Source organism: Rhinatrema bivittatum, chromosome 4, assembly GCF_901001135.1.
Source record: "Rhinatrema bivittatum chromosome 4, aRhiBiv1.1, whole genome shotgun sequence".
Classification (NCBI taxonomy): domain Eukaryota; kingdom Metazoa; phylum Chordata; class Amphibia; order Gymnophiona; family Rhinatrematidae; genus Rhinatrema; species Rhinatrema bivittatum.
In genome coordinates, this window is record NC_042618.1 from 186799726 (window position 1) to 186818110 (window position 18385).

Consider the following 18385-nt stretch of genomic DNA (forward strand, 5'->3'; position numbering starts at 1 on the left):
AGCCTTTATAAAAGGTTAGGGGAGGGGATACGTGGTCTGTCTGTGGTATGCATGCGGTATGAATGAGGATGCTTTGGAGCTGGGTATTTGGGGTGGGGGTGGTAGGGTCAGGAGTGGATGGAGGGTATAAAAACAGAAAACCGGGGAGTACGATGACAGAGGATTGGTTGTTGAACCACACATTTTTGTGCAATGCTTGTATTGTATGCAGTGTTTTTTTCTGTTTGCATCTGCTATAGTTATCTCAGATTTGTGTAACATCTTCCTATTAATAAAAATTATTTTGAAAAAAAAACAAAACTATTTCCAGGCATCTATGAAGTGCTTGAAGGGTCTGGGTTAACTAGGGAGAGTGCAGGCCAAAGAATGAGGGGGGGGTTGGAGGACCTAGCTCTAGACTGGACAAACTGATAAAACTGGTCATGAGCTGGACACGCATCTGTTATAAAATTCCCTCACTTGCGTGTTCCAAAGCTGACTTGCACTGCTGTGTACACAGAAGCTTAAAATTAGGAGCACACAAATGCGCACCAGGGCTATTTTATAACATGCGTGAGTATGTGTGTGCAGATATAAAATTGCTGCGTATCTGGCCGTACACCCATATACACGTGGGCATGCGGCCAGATATGTGGCAGTTTTATATACTGCATGTCCATTTGAAAGTTATTGTCCCTATATATAAGATGGTGATAAGCATAGATTAAATAGATTACCAAATATAGTACCTATCAGGATACTCTGATAGTTACCTCATTAACTGTAACTATGTAATTATGGTAACCCACAACATGATAAACTATGGAATAACTTGGTGCAGTTTTTATTGATTTTTGTTTCAGGTGCAAAACAAAAGAAAGCTGATACTGAATAGTTCTTGTTAATGAATAAAGTTCCACGATAGATCTAAATCCTAGGCATTATTAACTGAATGGACTTTTACCACAGCTCGCTATTAATGTTAAATAAGTGTTTGATACCGAATTCAGAAATAATGAAGTTAGGAAAACAGATACTTTGGTGAAAAGTTTTCAGATAATTTGCAGGATATTTCATTAAATTAACAGTGAAAATTCTGAGATTTGAAAATGTACCTTAAACATTTCCTAGTGTTTAGAATCCGTTCTTTAACATACATAGAATACATAAGAACATAAGAAAATGCCATACTGGGTCAGACCAAGGGTCCATCAAGCCCAGCATCCTGTTTCCAACAGTGGCCAATCCAGGCCATAAGAACCTGGCAAGTACCCAAAAACTAAGTCTTTTCCATGTTACCATTGCTAATGGCAGTGCCTATTCTCTAAGTGAACTTAATAGCAGGTAATGGACTTCTCCTCCAAGAATTTATCCAATCCTTTTTTAAACACAGCTATACTAACTGCACTAACCACAATAGTGATTTAGCCCCAAATAGATTAAGATTTCTGGCCAAATTAGATTTTATAGTTGCCATTAGCTACCTTGCAAAAATAACTGAAAAAGTAAAATTTAATTTGACAGATATATTTGCGAAGGTTCGAAAGATTTGCAAATCCATAAACTCATTTGCCATGGAACTTAAAGGGTTAATTTCTGTGCAAACTGTTCAGCATGGTAAAATTTTCCACTTCAAAAATAGTTTGCTGCATCTTTTGCCCTTTCCATCTTTTTTTTTTTTTTTTTTTTTTTTTAATATTTTTCCAAGAAATTCTGTGGTAAAAGAATCTGCAGAAAAATATTTCAGAAAGGCCAAAGGTTTAGATTTTCCTGTGGTTTTCATTGTGAATTCACAAATTGTTCCTATCTGGCCACCATAGTTTTGCCACACTATTAGAATAGTCAGTTTTAGTTCTCTGTAAAACCATATGAAATATAGTTTGACTAGGACACTGAAATAAGGTGGATAAGCAACAGAAACATTCAATTAACTGAGTTAGAGGATAATGATTGCATTATTACCTTCTAAATATGCTAAATTGTAAGTTCCAGGAGCAGAACACTCATCATCAAGTGTTGTCTTCAGTAAGAAGGTTGGTAATTATGGTGTGCTAGTTCTCTCTGTGCTCAGATTTCCTCTTTGCTTCACCCCTTTTTCCACATTTTGATCATTTTTAATGTTGTTTCCCTGGATTGCTTTCTCTCTTTTATTCTCTATTCTGCTCTTGAATTCTAGATTGGCTAATTTGCCACCAAAGCCTTTGTAAATATAACCAGCAAATCTCATTTTCCTTTTGTCCAGGTCTTCTATTAAGGTTCTTCTACCTTCCATCATCTCAGGAACCTTTTCATTTGACATGATGTCCTTTCAACTAACCTTCAGAGGTCTTCTATAACACATTTCAAATGCATGTATTTTTTTCATAATCTTTTTATTAAAAGTTCATGTCTCAGTTCAGTATTTTACCACTGAGAACATGTATGCATTCAGTAGCTTTTTATTTAGCTTTAAATCTAAGTTTCTCCTAAGAAACTTCTTACAGTTTGAAAAGTAATTTTTTGGCTTTGCATTCACAATTATTCTTTTAGATATTTTCAAACTTCTGTCCTTCAACTACCTAGATTTATATTCCTAACTAAACACTTTGTATATAGAATTTTTTTTGTTATAGTGTTCCAGGGGCTAATCATCATAGTAATATTTTAGAAAGGCATGCTGAATGTAGCCAGATGCTGCTGACAATTTGATATATTGAGACAAATTTCCTTCAGCATCGTTTGTATTAGGGAAAATGTTCATGTGAGCAAGAATACTGTCTTCCCTGACAGAGAGGAAAAATGATTCATCCTCTGTTCATTATTTGGAAAAAAAGGATAATCAAGACATGCAAATTACTTCATATATTTGAACATTTTATAGTTTCTAATGGCTACACCTGTATAGCAATAATTTAGATTAACACATTCTTTCCTGACCCCTAGTTCTTTGCTGTGATAAATGTATGCATTCAGTGACCTAGAATAATTTTAAAAATCACCTGATAATTTGAAAAAAGTATAATCTCATAAATAGTATTGGTGTTATGAATGCAATAAAATTATGAGAAATAACATTTTCACAATTTTTATATTTGTATAATTCATTGTATACAAAATACACACTGCATAGCATGCAAAAACAGATTGCAGTGGTTAGTTAATTTATGCTAGCTTTATATGATGAAATGTGTATTGCATTAAATAAACTGGATCAAAAGTGAATTGCTTTCTGACAAGAAAATTGTAAAACAATTTTTCCAAGACTGTAACCATTCTAGTAGAGTAAGTAAGTAGCCTTGTTTGTAAAATCTCCTAGACAGATGCCAGTGGCAGAATACAAATATTTTGTCTTCTGCTTTTGGTTCTGATTACATATAAATTGTTGATTTTTTTTTTTATTGTTTTCTTTTTTTCTTAAACCAAGTTAAATGCTGATCTTCACCTTTCTTGGAATGGGTCAGGTCAGCATTTTTGTCATCCAAAAAATGCATTTACCATAAGATATAGTATTTGCATAAAAAAAATAAATGACAAACTTCCAGTTTTTTCTCTAGCAGTAACTGCTTTTACATAGTAAAAGGATGTTCCCTAATTTCAAGCACTTTTTATATGAGAAAGAGAGAAAATTTGCAAACATACCTTAAAGTTTGGACAGATCCTCTAAAATAATAATCCACCTTATTTCCAGTTTCTTATTTTATAGCCATGCTTTAAAATCTTATTTCTGCAATCAGTCCTAAAAACTAAAGGCAAAATTTCAGCTTCAAATATGCATGATCCTCCTGGCACTCTGCATGATACTTGAATAAACTGCTTCTACAGATTATCCCATTTTAGTACTGAAGACAGATATTAAAAAGGCTTGTTACCACTCATGTGTTTTTCATCATTGCTTGTATCACAGCCAAAACCTCTAGCTTAAATCAAGACTACTGCAAAACTTTTGTCAAACCTGAAGTTGAATAGAAAATGGCACCTGGCCATTCAGAGTACAGTGGAGTCCATTGAAGCAAATTATCTACTATAATAACATACAAAAAAAAATAGTTTTTTTTCATTGAGCTATCCACATTTACTTCCTACTTTAGAAAAAGGGATTTATGTTCTGTACCTATCGGAAATACCTTTTAAAAGAAATCATTTAAATGTGTAAAACAAAAAATATACCTACACAATCAATAACATGGATTTATTTTATCAGTTCACTGAAAAGGTCATATATATATATATATATATATATATTTATAAATATTTCTCTGAGAAAGAGATTGCTGAGACTTTGAAAAGGTGTCCTGATTAAGAAGAGGGTTGTTATAACAATAGGCCTATATAAATTGGATCCATTAACTGTATAGCATGCAGATGATTGTTCATTGTGACACTTCTCATTATGTAGTATGGTTCTACAGTATATAGATAGGACATAGTATTACCTATAAAGAATTTGATGCAGACAAAACTCCAGCTATTCTTTTATATTCATCCAGTGTTCTTAGTGGAGTGAATAGCCTTTTCTTGAGTTTGTTGTCCACGGTTCCCCTGTGGTATTAGTTGTTGCTGCCATTGAGCTGTCCTTGCTGGGTTTGTTTACATCTTCTAGTCATTGAGCTTAATCGTCATGCTTTATTATGATAGGCTAAATCTCTATCAACCCATATTTGGAAAGTGTCTCTTTCTGCTGAAATCAGCAAAATCTGGAATGTGGGTGGAGAAGTATATAACACCAGGCATGATTCCTCATGAGGAGGTTCAGTCATGCAAAGAGAATGAAAACTGTGGATTCCTGATGGAGGGGGGGAGGGGGGTATCTCAGAAAATGATGGTTAGTTTGGTATTTCCATCCGAATTTAAAAGAAAACGGGAGCCATAATCACATATTGAGTATAACATAACTTTATAATCAACTAATTAAAACTAGAATCCATATTTCAAGACATTATTATCCATGCCAATTTACGAGGCAGATGATGATTCATTGCCTAGTCATATCACTGATGGTATGCATTATGGTATATCTTGAATACAAGCCTTTTGAAATAATAGCATTTTACTTACATTTTCACTATGATCATGGTGATTATCTGTTTTACAGTTACACTGAAAGGAAACATGATTCAAGAGTAAAACAAAAGTCCATAAAATAGAAACAGAGAATGATGGTAAATAAAGACCATTCAGCCTGTCCAGTCTGCCTGTTCACAATTCCTGTTCAGCTTTATAGTCACTTCCTCTCCCTTAGAGATCCTCTGTGCTTACCCCTTGCTTTCTTGAATTCAGATACTGTCTTTATCTTCACCATCTCCACATAGAGACTGTTCCATAAGTCCACCACCTTTTCTGTAAATAAATATTTCCTTAGATTACTCCTGAGTTTTCCCTTTTCACCCTTGTTCCATGACTCTTCATTCCAGAGCTTCCTTTCCATTCATAGAGGCCCACCTCCATTCCTTGGAGGTATTTAAATGTCTATCATATTTCCCTTTTACCAACTTTCCACTGTGATATTTATGTTAAAGTCTTTCCCCATAAGCTTTATTATGGAGATCATTGACCATCCAGTGGGAGCACTGAGAGGAGAGGATCACCTTCCTGGTGGCTGAAAGGAATCAGTAAGTGTTTGCTTTGGGAATTTTCTTTTCTTTAAAGTATTGGGATGAAGTTAACTATTTAGGAATATTGTTTAGTGTATTTGTGTGTGTTTGTGCTTTTAATAGTAAGGCAGGGAATAAACTGAAGTTAGACTGTTTGTATGTTTAAATAGTCAGTCAGTAAGGCAGCTAATAAGCAGTAATTAGTGTGTTTATTTGTAATGGTCTGTAAGGCAGCTAATAAGCAGAAGTTAGAATGTTTGTATATTGAAAAAAAAAAAAAGTAGCCAGAAGCTAGAAGTTGTTGCGACTGTCGCTGCCCGACGTCTCCACTCCGCCCTCCTTACCTCTCTGGCGACTCCTCCTGCGGTTGATGGTTGTTTGGCTGCTGCGGCGTCTGCCTGCTGTCCTCTCCGGCGTCCCCGGACCGGCTTGGGCGCTGCCTCCTGCCATGCTGTTCAGCTGCCTTAGGGCGCGCGCGCCACGCGGCCCTGCTTCAAGTACCTTCAGTGGCGCGAACCTCAGGGGCATCCCCCTGTGATGACGTCATGCATCCAGGATATAAAAGGCCTATGTAATTGCTAGCTAATCGAGTTAGCAAAGGTTTCCACACGGATGGGATTCGCTCTCCATACCTTGCAACTCTGCCTCCTTTGGACCTACTCTATTTGGGGTACCCGCTCCTCGGGGCCTCTCTCTTTTTCTTATCTTTCAGGTCGCAGTTTGGAACCGGTACTCGCTCCTCAAGGGCCCATGTTCCTGGACTCGCTACTTGGACTCCTCTTCTGCCAGGAAGACACCCTGCCTATAACATCTGTCAGTTACAATCTCAGTCTCTCAGAGCTATTCCCTGGAACCAGGTACTCGCTCCTTGAGGGCCTGCCTTTACTCCAGCTCCTGTGCTCCACACTGAGAGAACACTGCATGAGTACATTACCAACGAGGCTCTATTCCTGAACTCTGCATAACCTGCTACTACTCACAATATCAGTTCTCTCTATTACAGCATAGCCATTGTGGGATCGCTGTTCCAGAGCCTGAGGGGACTACAAGCCCAACCGGGCTACTTTCCAGCTCACTACTGCCACCTCTGGTGGTTCACCTATCCTGTTTAATAAAAGAACTAGTGTGTGTGTGTGTGTCTCCTATGCAGAGCCTGACCTATGGCCCCTCACGGGACTTCCCCCGTGGGCGTGGTCATCTGCCACAGGTCCAAAGATCCACCCAAAACCTTTACAAATAATAACAAAAATAAGCTAGGAGCAGTGTATACCTAAGTAAAAAGGTTGAACAATTCAGCACTCGCCTTGGAAAGGTGTTAAGGTAGTGTGATTTGGTTTGATTAGGTACCAACATTTGTTAATCAAGAGAGCAGTGAATCACTCTGGCTGACTAACTTATTGAGAATTTGATCATTCCCCTGTAGGCCACTACCAGATATATAGAGCCGGATTTTAAGAATTGTGCGCGGGTGAGATTTGTGTGCGTAACCCGACGCACACAAATCTACGCCTGATGTTATAAAATCCAGGGTTGGCGCACGCAAAGGGGTGCACAATTGTGCAACTTGCACGTGCCGAGCAGCCTTCCTCCGTTTCCTCTGAGGCTGCTCCGAAATCACAGCGGCCTTGGAGGGAACTTTCCTTCTGCCCCCCCACCTTCCCCTCCCTGCCCCTACCTAACCTGCCCCCCAGCCCTACCTAAACCCCTCCCCCCCTTACCTTTAACTTATAAGTTGCACCTGCCTTTGGGCAGGTGTAGGTTGCGCGCGCCGACCAACGGCCGGCCCGCGATCCCGGGCACAGCAGCAAATGGCTGCTGTGCCTGGAGGCTCCTGCCCCAGACCGCCCCTCCCACACCCCACCCACTTTTTCAAGCCCTGGGACATACACACGTCCCGGGGCTTGCGCGCGTTGCTGAGCCTATGCAAAATAGACTCGACGCACGCAGGAGCGGGTTTTCGGGGTTACGCGTGTAACCCTTTGAAAATCCGCCCCATAATGAATAGTCTGTAAGGCAGCTAATAAGCAGAAGTTAGTGTTTGTATATAAAAAAAAAAGCCAGAAGCTAGAAATAAGCTAGGAGCAGTGTATACCTAAGTAAAAAGGTTGAAAAATTCAGCAATCACCTTGGAAAGGTGTTAAGGTAGTGTGATTTGGTTTGATTAGGTACCAACATTTGTTAATCAAGAGAGCAGTGAGTTACTCTGGCTGACTAACTGAAGTTAGACTGTTTGTATTTCCCAACCCTCCCACCCCTCATCCTTTAATTTATAGGCAGGTGCCACTTTCACAAAAAAAAAAAACACCCACCTTATTGAGAGTTTGATCATTCCCCTGTAGGCCACTACCAGACATATAGTGAATTCACTAATACAATTAAAGGACATTTATTAGACACATTCCTACTCCCATAGCAACCTAAAACTTAACTAGGAAATGAATAGATTTGAGATGAAAGCAGCAGTCCAGCAGCAAGAGGGGGGGGGGGCTTCCCAGTCTTTTGCATAGAGTGTCACATGTATGATTTTTTATCCGCCGCTGAGAAATTGTGCATGCGACGCAAAGAACTCCTGTCTCTCAGACAATGAGTCCGATCTCTGGCGGCTAGAGTGGCAGACCTGGAAGAGCTGAGGCAGACAGAGAGGTTATATAGATGAGACCTTCAGGGACATAGTAGCCAAGTCCCAACTTCAGACTGGCAGCCCTGGTGCTGCCTTGGAAGAAGAAGGTCTCATGATCGGAGAGCATCAACCTGGTGCAGCAGGAAAGGATATGACTTGCTCTCCAGGTGGTGCATTTTCCTTTCGCACCAAGGATGTGTCTCCAAGACGTACTGCCCAGGAGGGAAGGGTTAGGTCAGCCATCATACTTGGTGATTCGATTATTAGGAATGTAGACAGCTGGGTGGCTGGTGGGTGTGAGGATTGCCTGGTAACATGTCTACCTGGTGCGAAGGTGACAGACCTCACATATCACCTAGATAGGATTTTAGACAGTGCTGGCGAGGAGCCGGCTATCGTGGTACATGTAGGCACCAACGATATAGGAAAATGTGGGAGGGAGGTTCTGGAAGCCAAATTTAGGCTCTTAGGTAGAAAGCTTAAATCCAGAACCTCCAGGGTAGCATTCTCTGAAATGCTCCCTGTTACACACGCAGGACCCTAGAGGCAGGCAGAGCTCCCGAGTCTCAATGTGTGGTTGAGACGATGGTGCAAGAAAGAGGGATTAGGTTTTGAAAGGAACTGGGGAACCTTTTGGGGAAGGGGGAGTCTCTTCCGAAGGAATGGTCTCCACCTTAACCTGGGTGGAACCAGACTGCTGGCGCTAACCTTTAAAAAGGAGAGAGAGCAGCTTTTAAACTAGAACAAAGGGGAAAACCAATAGTCACTCAGCAGTGTATGGTTCGGAGGGAGGTATCTTCAAAGGATACTAATGATGCATTAGAATTAGGGCATCCCGACAGTGAGGTTCCAATTATAAGAAAAGTAGTCCAAGTGCCTGTAACTAAAAACTTACCTGAGCTAAAAAATTTAACTTATCCCTATCAATTAAAAAGCAGAATGAAAATACAAACAAAAAAAACAAACTTTGAAATGTTTGTGTGCTAATGCCAGAAAACATTTTAAAATATATCCGAAGCAGAAAGCCTGTGAGGGAGTCAGTTGGACCGTTAGATGATAGAGGGGTTAAAGGAGCAATTAGAGAAGATAAGGCCATCACGGAAAGATTAAATGATTTTTTTGCTTCATTGTTTATTGAAGAGGATGTGGGGAGATACCCGTCTCAGAGAAAGTTTTCATGGGTAATGATTCAGATGGACTGAACCAAATCATGGTGAACCTAGATGTGGTAGGCCTTTTTTACAAACTGAAGAGTAGTAAATCACCTGGACCGGATGGTATACTTCCCATGGTTCTGAAGGAACTAAAAAATTAAATTTCAGATCTATTAGTAAAAATATGTAACCTATCATTAAAATCATCCAGTTAGCACAGATTAGCGGTTAGAAGCATGTACTCAGTTAAGACTCAGTGTGCTCTCTTTTCTTTTGGATAAACAGTATATTTTATTTCTGATGGACCACTTGATTTCTGCCATAAATAGCTTGTGGATTTCCTATAATAAGAACAGGCAATTTATTTCAGGGTAGTGGTTATTACAGAATTATGTAATTGCTTTAAATGCCTGTATTCAAATTTATAGGGGTAGATTTTCAGACGAGCGCGAATAGCCTACTTTTGTTTGCGCTCGAGGCGCAAACAAAAGTACGCTGGATTTTAGTAGATTTTAGTAGATACGCGCGTAGTCGCACGTATCGGCTAAAATCCTGGATCGGCGCGCGCAAGGCTATCGATTTCGTATAGCCTGCGCGCGCCGAGCCGCGCAGCCTACCCCCGTTCCCTCCTAGGCCGCTCCGAAATCGGAGCGGCCTAGAAGGGAACTTTCCTTTGCCTTCCCCTCCCTTCCCCTACCTAACCCACCCGCCCGGCCCTGTCTAAACCCCCATCCTACCTTTGTCGGGGGATTTACGCCTCCCAGAGGGAGGCGTAAATCCCCGCGCGCCAGCGGGCCTCCTGCGCGCCGGGCCGCGACCTGGGGGCGGGTACGGAGGGCGCGGCCACGCCCCCGGACCGCCCCGGGCCGTAGCCACGCCCCCGTACCCGCCCCCAAAATGCTGCCGACACGCCCCCGCAACGCCGCGCGCTCCGGCCCCGCCCCCCCGACACGCCTCCCGACACGCCCACTCCGAAAACCCCGGGACTTACGCGAGTCCCGGGGTTCTGCGCGCGCCGGTGAGCCTATGTAAAATAGGCTCACCGGCGCGCAGGGCCCTGCTCGCGTAAATCCGCCCAAAACCGGGCGGATTTACGCGAGCAGGGCTCTGAAAATCCGCCCCATAATGTAATGTTAAAATATTCTAAAAGCTGAATAAAAATAAAATTAAAAAATCATCCATTGTACCTGAAGACTGGAGGATGGCTAATATAACCACAATATTTAAAAAGGGCTCCAGGAGCGATCCGGGAAACAACAGACCAGTTAGCCTGACTTCAGTGCCTGGAAAAATAGTGGAAAGTGTTCTAAATATCAAAATCACAGAACATATAGAAAGACATGGTTTAATAGATCAAAGTCGGCATGGCTTTACCCAAGGCAAGTCTTGCCTCACAAATCTGCTTCGCTTTTTTGAAGGAGTTAATAAACATGTAGATAAAGGTGAACCGGTAGATGTAGTATATTTGGATTTTCAGAATGCGTTTCATAAAGCCTCATGAGAGGCTTCTAGGAAAAGTAAAAAGTCATGGGATAGGTGGCGATGTCCTTTCGTGGATTACAATCTGGCTAAAAGACAGGAAAGAGTAGGATTAAATGGACAATTTTCTCAGTGGAAGGGATTGGGCAGTGGAGTGCCTCAGGATCTGTATTAGGACCTGTACTTTTCAATATATTTGTAAATGATCTGGAAAGAAATAGAACAAGTGAGGTAATCAATTTTGCAGATGATACAAAATTGTTCAGAGTAGTTAAATCACAAGCAGATTGTGATAAATTGCAGGAAGACCTTCTGAGACTGGAAAATTGGGCATCCAAATGGCAGATGAAATTTAATGTGGACAAGTGCAAGGTGATGCATATAGGGAAAAATAACCCATGCTATAGTTATGCAATGTTAGGTTCCATATTAGGAGCTACCACTCAAGAAAGAGATCTAGGCGTCATATTGGATAACACATTGAAATCATCAGTTCAGTGTGCTGCGGCAGTCAAAAAGCAAACAGAATGTTGGGAATTATTGGGAAGGGAATGGTGAATAAAACGGAAAATGGCATAATGCCTCTGTATTTCTCCATGGTGAGACCGCACCTTGAATACTGTGTACAGTTCTGGTCGCCGCATCTCAAAAAAGATATAATTGTGATGAGAAGGTACAGAGAAGGGCGACAAAAATGATAAAGGGAATGGAAAAGCTCCCCTATGAGGAAAGACCGATGAGGTTAGGACTTTTCAGCTTGGAGAAGAGACGGCTGAGGGGGGATATGATAGAAGTGTTTAAAATCATGAGAGGTCTAGAACGGGTAGATGTGAATCGGTTATTTACTCTTTCGGATAATAGAAAGACTAGGGGGCACTCCATGAAGTTAGCATGTGGCACATTTAAAACTAATCGGAGAAAGTTCTTTTTTACTCAACGCACAATTAAACTCTGGAATTTGTTGCCAGAGGATGTGGTTAGTGCAGTTAATGTAGCTGTATTTAAAAAAGGATTGGATAAGTTCTTGGAGGAGAAGTCCATTACCTATTATTAATTAAGTTGTTTTAGAAAATAGCCACTGCTATTACTAGCAACAGTAGCATGGAATAGACTTAGTTTTTGGGTACTTGCCAGGTTCTTATGGCCTGGATTAGCCACTGTTGGAAACAGGATGCTGGGCTTGATGGACCCTTGGTCTGACCCAGTATTGCATGTTCTTATGACCATTTGACTAGTTGCTCTCTGGACCGACTCTGTTCAGTTTATATCCTTTTGAAGATGTAGTCTCAAGAACTGTATATACAGTAGTAATCTAAATGAGACTTATACGAAGGCAATATTTCTCTTTTCCTACTGGCTATTCCTCTCCTTATGAATCCAGTTATCTTTCTGGCTTTTGCCATTGCTTTGTTTACTTGTTTGGCACATTAAGATTATGAGATACTGCTCCTGATTTGTGCAGAGAACTTGACCCCCTATAATGTACTGTTTCTTTGGAATTTTGCAATCCAAATGCACGAGCCTACATTTTTTAGTATTAAATTTTAGCTGCCAGACCCTAAGCCAGGAATAGACGGTTCTGGTCCTTGAGTGCCACAAATAGATCTGGTTTTCAGGATGACCATAATGAATATGCAGGAGATATATTTACATAGTCTGGAGGCAGTGCATGCAAGCACCTCATGCAAGCAGGGAGGAACAGGGTCCTACCTCCTGTGTCAGGAGATTGCCTAGATATGAGACTGGACAATTCCTCAGGGAATAATCCTCAGGGTGATGAATCTGGTGAGCAAGGTGTATGTCCTGGCATACAAGCTAAGTTGGATCTTGAAATCTCATGAATGGTCCTTGGGTAGGGAAGTAGTAAACCAAATATTCCATGAGTGAGAGAAACCTGCGGTAGATCAGTTTACATCTCCTTTGAACAGAAAGTATCTGTGCTTCTATTGCAGAAGAGGGATACAAGGCAAACTGACCTCAAATGCCTTCTCCCTAGATTTACATTTACATTTATTAAAATGTGTTAATCGCTTAACACTGCAATAGGTCTAAGCAATATGCAATAAAACATACATAAACATATAAAACTACCACATACAAAATAAAAAAAATCAATGTATACATTAAATCAAATAAACAGGTAATAAATATACAGTATAAAACAAAATTAAAATGAATCACATGTATGCTAGCTTAAATAAAAAGGTATTTCAAAGTCATCTGAATATTTTTAAGGAGTCACATAATCACAGTTCTAATGAAAAGGAGTTCCAAAGAACAGGGCCTGCAACAGAGATTGGGGACAGGGTCTTTTGCATGCATATCCTCCAGTTCCTCTGGAGGTAAAGGCATTGCTGAAACTCAGAAGAAACAAAAAATTATGATTCTCATAGCCTCCTATTGGCCAAGACAGATTTGATTTTTGCTCCTATTGGAGTTGTTAATCAGGAATCCAATCAGTTGAGGAATTCCCTATGTCTTATCAACCAGGATCAAGAGATGTTGCATCATCCTAATATTGAGTCTGTAGCCCTCACAGCCTGAATGTTGAGAGTATAGCTCTATAACCCCTAAACCTTTCTGAGGATATTTCTCATATTCTTCTGGCTTCTACGAAGGATTCCATGAGGAAATCTTATGGTTTAAAGTGAAAGAGGTTGCCTCCTGGTGTGAGGAATGGCGACTTGCTCTACACAAAAACTACTTCATAACCTTTTACATCTTTCGGGTCTGGTCTGAAGAATAAATTAGGACTTAGATTAGTGTAATTGACACTATCACCACCGTGTAAAAGATAAACCCCATCTCTGTAGTTTTTAATTAATATTATGTGGGGCTTGCTTCAATTGAAGCCTCCTTTTAATCTTACTGCTGTGACATAGGATCTCAGCATGGTACTGACCTACCTGATGAAATCTCCCTTTGAGCCATTTGACTCTTGTGAACTGAAGGACCTGATGTGGAAAGTCATATTTTAGTTGGCAGTCACTTCAGCACACAGAGTCAGTAAGCTCCAGGCTCCTGTGACTTATCCATTTCATACTAAGTTGAAAAAAACCCCAAAATGGTTGTTTTGTACATACATCCTAAATTGCTTCCTAAAGTAGTGTCGAATTTCCACTCTAACCAATCAATCACCCTTCTAACATTCTTGCCCAGGCCACACTTTAACAAAGGTGTACAAGTTTTACAGTTAGGTTAGCAAGAGAACGTTGACCTTCTATTTGGAGCGGATTGAAACCCTAGAAAGTCCACTCAATTTTTTGTTACTTTTGGCTTCAGTAAACCTGGAACTGCTGTTGCCAAGCACACCCTTCCTTATTGGCTATCAGATCACTTCTCCTTCTGTTATGCCCAGGTTGGCCTGAATCTGGTAGGGAATATCAGGGCTCATGGTGTCAGGGCCATAGCAGCATCAGTAGTTTCCCTAAAATTGGCCTGTATAGAGGAGGTCTGCAAAGCTGCAATGTGAAGAGGTCTTGCTATACATTCACATCTTGCTACTGTTTGGATAGGGACTTCTGACACAACAGTAGATTTGATAAATCTGTCCTGAGAAATCTCTTTGAGGTGTAGAAACTAACTCCACTCCCCCTAGGGCCCACTTTTGTTTTTAGGCTGCCCCTATATAAATACAATTGAAAATAAAATGGCTTGTCATCAAAAATTATTTTTGCCAATTGATATTCTTTGCTGGTAATTTTCCTCTTCTTTTGTTGAGGACAGCCTGTAGCTAGGATTCCACATGGCGTCGGGGTTCCGTCGGTGCCCGGACTGTACCCGACCATGTCTATCACAGACCCCCATAAAGTCTGTGTAATGTTTCTAGGACGCGAGCACGATGTCTTGACCTGCACCAAATGTGCCCTAATGACACCAAAGGGTCGCAAGGCCAGAATGGAGAAGATGGAACTTCTCTTCCGTGCTCAAACCCCGACTCCGTCCATTGCATGGACGTCGTCAGAGCCGGCACCGTCAACTTCGCACCAACATCGACCACTGGCCGGTGACCGCCCGGCATCGACGACTTCTCGGCCATCGACACCCTCTACTCCCCCTCAGGACCAAGGGAATCGCAGGGATAAACATCGCCATCGACCCCGTAAGTCTCGGACCATCAAGGGAGCGAAATAATCGACCTCGCCATTGTCCGAGCTGCTGTCGAAGAAACCCCGTCCAGAAAAGGCACCGACCGTTTCTGCGACCGGGTCACCGAGGCAACCCTCACCTGACAGGGGTTCAGGAGCCATGACTCCGCCTTTAGTGGTGGTCCCTCCGACTATGCCTCTGCCTCCCTCTTCTGTTCCAGAGCCGGGGCTACTTGCTCCAGGTCTCCGAGAAGAACCTGACCGGATGGTTCAGCAGGCCATCGACAAGGCGATGCAACGACTTCAGGTTCCTCTGACACCGGCACCACTTGCGGAACCGATCATCGACCCGATTCCAGCAGTGCTGGCACCTCTGCTCTCCAGGATGGAAGCGCTTATGGCCGCTTTTCCACCGATGGATCCCGGGTCTCCGATGGCTTCGGTGCCCTCCCCACTTACAGTGTCATCGGGAGGAGAAACACCGTTCCACATCCCTCCATTGGGAGTTCTGCCTCAGCCATAGATGCCGATACGTCCCTTGCCACCGATCTAACCATCTGTGCTGATACATCCATTGGCGCCACCGAGCCATCCATCGATGCCGTCGATGCCTGCGCCGGTGCCTTCGATGCCATCATCGGTGCCTCCGATAATTCCTCCTATTCCTTCGGAACCTAGACCGGGACCTTCAGGTATCCCATTACCCTGTCCCCCTCTAGTTCCTAGAGGGACACATGCTGATCCTTACGATACCTGGGCTGATGATTCCTCGACAGACACTGATGAGTTACCTTCCTCACCTTCACCCACTGAAAGTAGGAAGTGTTTTCCTCCAGAGGACCTCTCCTTTCTAAACTTTGTGAAGAAATGTCTGAATTGGTTCCCTTCCAATTATAGACTGAACAGGATGATAGGCACCAGATGATGGAGTTGCTCCAATTCCTGGATGCTCCCAAGGTAATCACCTCTATTCCCATCCATCGGGTCCTTCTGGATCTCCTGAAGAAGAACTGGGAACATCCTGGCTCCATTGCTCCAGTTCACTGGAAAGCTGACACTACCTATTTGGTGCAGTCAGCTCCAGGTTTTCAGAAATCACTTCTGGTGGAGTCTGCATAGAAGAGAGCGAAGAGGTCAAAGCCTCATTCTTCTGTTCCCCCCCAGCAAGGAACAGAAGTTCCTAGATACGATTGGTCGCCGAGTCTTTCAAGGGTCAATGCTCATCTCCCGAATTGCCGTCTTTCAGCTTTATATGACCCAATATAACAGGGTCATTTTTAAGCAGATACAGGACTTCTCAGACTCCCTGCCTCAGCAATTTCAAGAACAATTACAAACCCTAGTAAACAAGGGTTTTGAGGCAGGCAAACATGAGATCAGAACATTTATGACATCTTTGATACTTCTACTAGAGTATCTGCAGCTGCTATTTCGGCGAGACGGTGGGCCTGGCTCAAGTCTTCTGACCTTCGCCCGGAAGTACAAGACAGGTTATCCGACCTGCCTTGTGTCGGAGATAATCTGTTTGGCGAACAGATTCAACGGACGGTGGTGGAACGAAAGTACCATCATGAGACCCTAAGACAGCCCTCTCTGATGCCTTCCAACCTCTTCAAAACAGCCCTTCAGAAAGGACTCTAAGAAGTCCTCCTTCCGCCCGAAGAAGTCTTACCCGCCACCAACCAGATCCCATGCCACGAGACCTTATCAAAAACCGCAGTCTCGTCAAACACGTAAACAAAATCCACAAGCAGCTCCTCAACCAGGGCCTGCTTCAGGTTTTTTACTTCCACCTAGAGAGCAGTAGCCGGATTCCTCTGCCTCACATACCAGTGGGAGGTCGATTGTGCCACTTCCACAACATATGGCACTCAATCACCTCCGACCAATGGGTATTGACAATCATTGCTCAGGGTTACCATCTGAACTTTCTCTCCGTGCCACCGGACTCCCCACCTCTACCGATGTGGAGAACATCCAATCACTCCATACTTCTGGATCAAGAGGTCTCCCTCCTTCTCCAGTCCAAGGCAATAGAACCCGTACCATACTCTCAGCACGGCCTAGGGTTCTATTCCTGGTACTTTCTAATCCCCAAAAAATCGGGAGGCATCTGTCCTATTCTGGACCTACATGCCCTCAACTAGTACCTCCAGCGAGAAAAGTTCAAGATGGTCACCTTGGGCTTGCTTCTATCTCTTCTACAAAGAGGAGACTGGCTCTGCTCTCTGGACCTCCAGGACGCATACACTCAGATTACGATAACTCCAGCTCATCGCAAATACCTGAGGTTTCTAGTAGGCCCCAAGCACTATCAATATCGAGTGCTTCCACTCGGCCTAACGTCTGTGCCACGAGTCTTTACAAAATGCCTCATAGTCGTCACAGCCTTCCTCAGAACCCAAGGTTTCACGTCTACCCCTACCTGAACGATTGGTTAATCAGGGCTCCCACTCAGCAAGCTGCTCCGTCGTCCCTCAATCTAACCTTACACACTCTAATTTCATTAGGCTTTCTCGTCAACTACGACAAATCCTACTTAGTCCCATCTCAAACCTTGTCGTTCATTTGGGCAGACTTGGACACCTTACAGGCAAAGGCTTTCCTGCCTCGACAACGAGCACTGACTCTCGTGTCTCTTGCTCACCAGCTGCAGTCTCAGCACGCCACGACTGCACGCCAATTTCTTGTCCTCCTGGGACACATGGCGTCCTCAGTCCATGTCACCCCAATGGCCCGCCTAGCCATGAGAGTCATGCAGTGGACTCTGAGGTCACAATGGACTCAATGCATTCAGCCCCTGTCGACCGTTGTCCATGTCACCAACTCACTCCGTCAGTCTCTCGCCTGGTGGAAAAATCAGATCAATCTCCTCCATGGCTTGCCCTTCCAGGCTCCAGACCCTCAAATAATTCTCACGACTGATGCTTCCAATCTCGGCTGGGGAGCCCATGTGGCCAATCTGCAGACACAAGGAAATTGGTCTCCAGAGGAAGCCAAACACCAAATCAATTTCCTGGAGCTTTGAGCAATCAGATATGCTCTCAGGGTATTTCAGGATCGCCTCTCCAACCAAGTCATCCTGATTCAGACGGACAACCAGGTGGCCATGTGGTACATCAACAAACAGGGAGGGACAGGCTCCTACCTACTGTGCCAGGAAGCTGCGCAGATATGGGCGGAGGACCTCTCCCATCCGATGTACCTCAGGGCCATCTACTTGCCGGGAGTGGACAATGGGTTGGCAGACAAGCTAAGTCGCGCCTTTCAACCGCATGAGTGGTCTCTCAACCTCTTAGTGGCGGACTCGATCTTCCAACAATGGGGTTACCTTCATATAGATCTCTTTGCGACATGTCAAAACCACAAAGTAGAGAACTTTTGCTCTCTCACTCGCAGCCAACACTCACAACCAAGAGGTGTGTTCTCCCTCTTGTGGGTGACAGGTCTCCTATATGCATTCCCTCCACTTCCACTTCTTTCAAAGACTCTCGT

At 43.0% G+C, this 18385-nt stretch overlaps 2 protein-coding genes across 8 annotated transcripts in view; one reads left to right on the forward strand and one right to left on the reverse strand.

Annotated features, from left to right (window-relative positions):
* The window catches only part of CENPP (centromere protein P), a 685914-nt gene that overhangs the window by 369463 nt on the left and 298066 nt on the right, over nucleotides 1–18385 (forward strand). The window lies entirely within an intron of this gene.
* Nucleotides 1–18385, reverse strand: part of ASPN (asporin) — a 104189-nt gene that overhangs the window by 75952 nt on the left and 9852 nt on the right. For 2 of the 7 annotated variants that reach the window (XM_029599389.1, XM_029599383.1), the window contains exon 1: nucleotides 3598–3818. The exons of 3 other annotated variants lie outside the window; for them this stretch is intronic. The gene's annotated coding sequence lies outside the window, so the exon portion shown is untranslated. Of the gene's footprint in view, nucleotides 1–3597; nucleotides 3819–5013; nucleotides 5056–5214; nucleotides 5296–18385 lie in introns of those variants that run through there. 2 more of the 7 variants (XM_029599386.1, XM_029599387.1) reach the window with 2 other exon arrangements.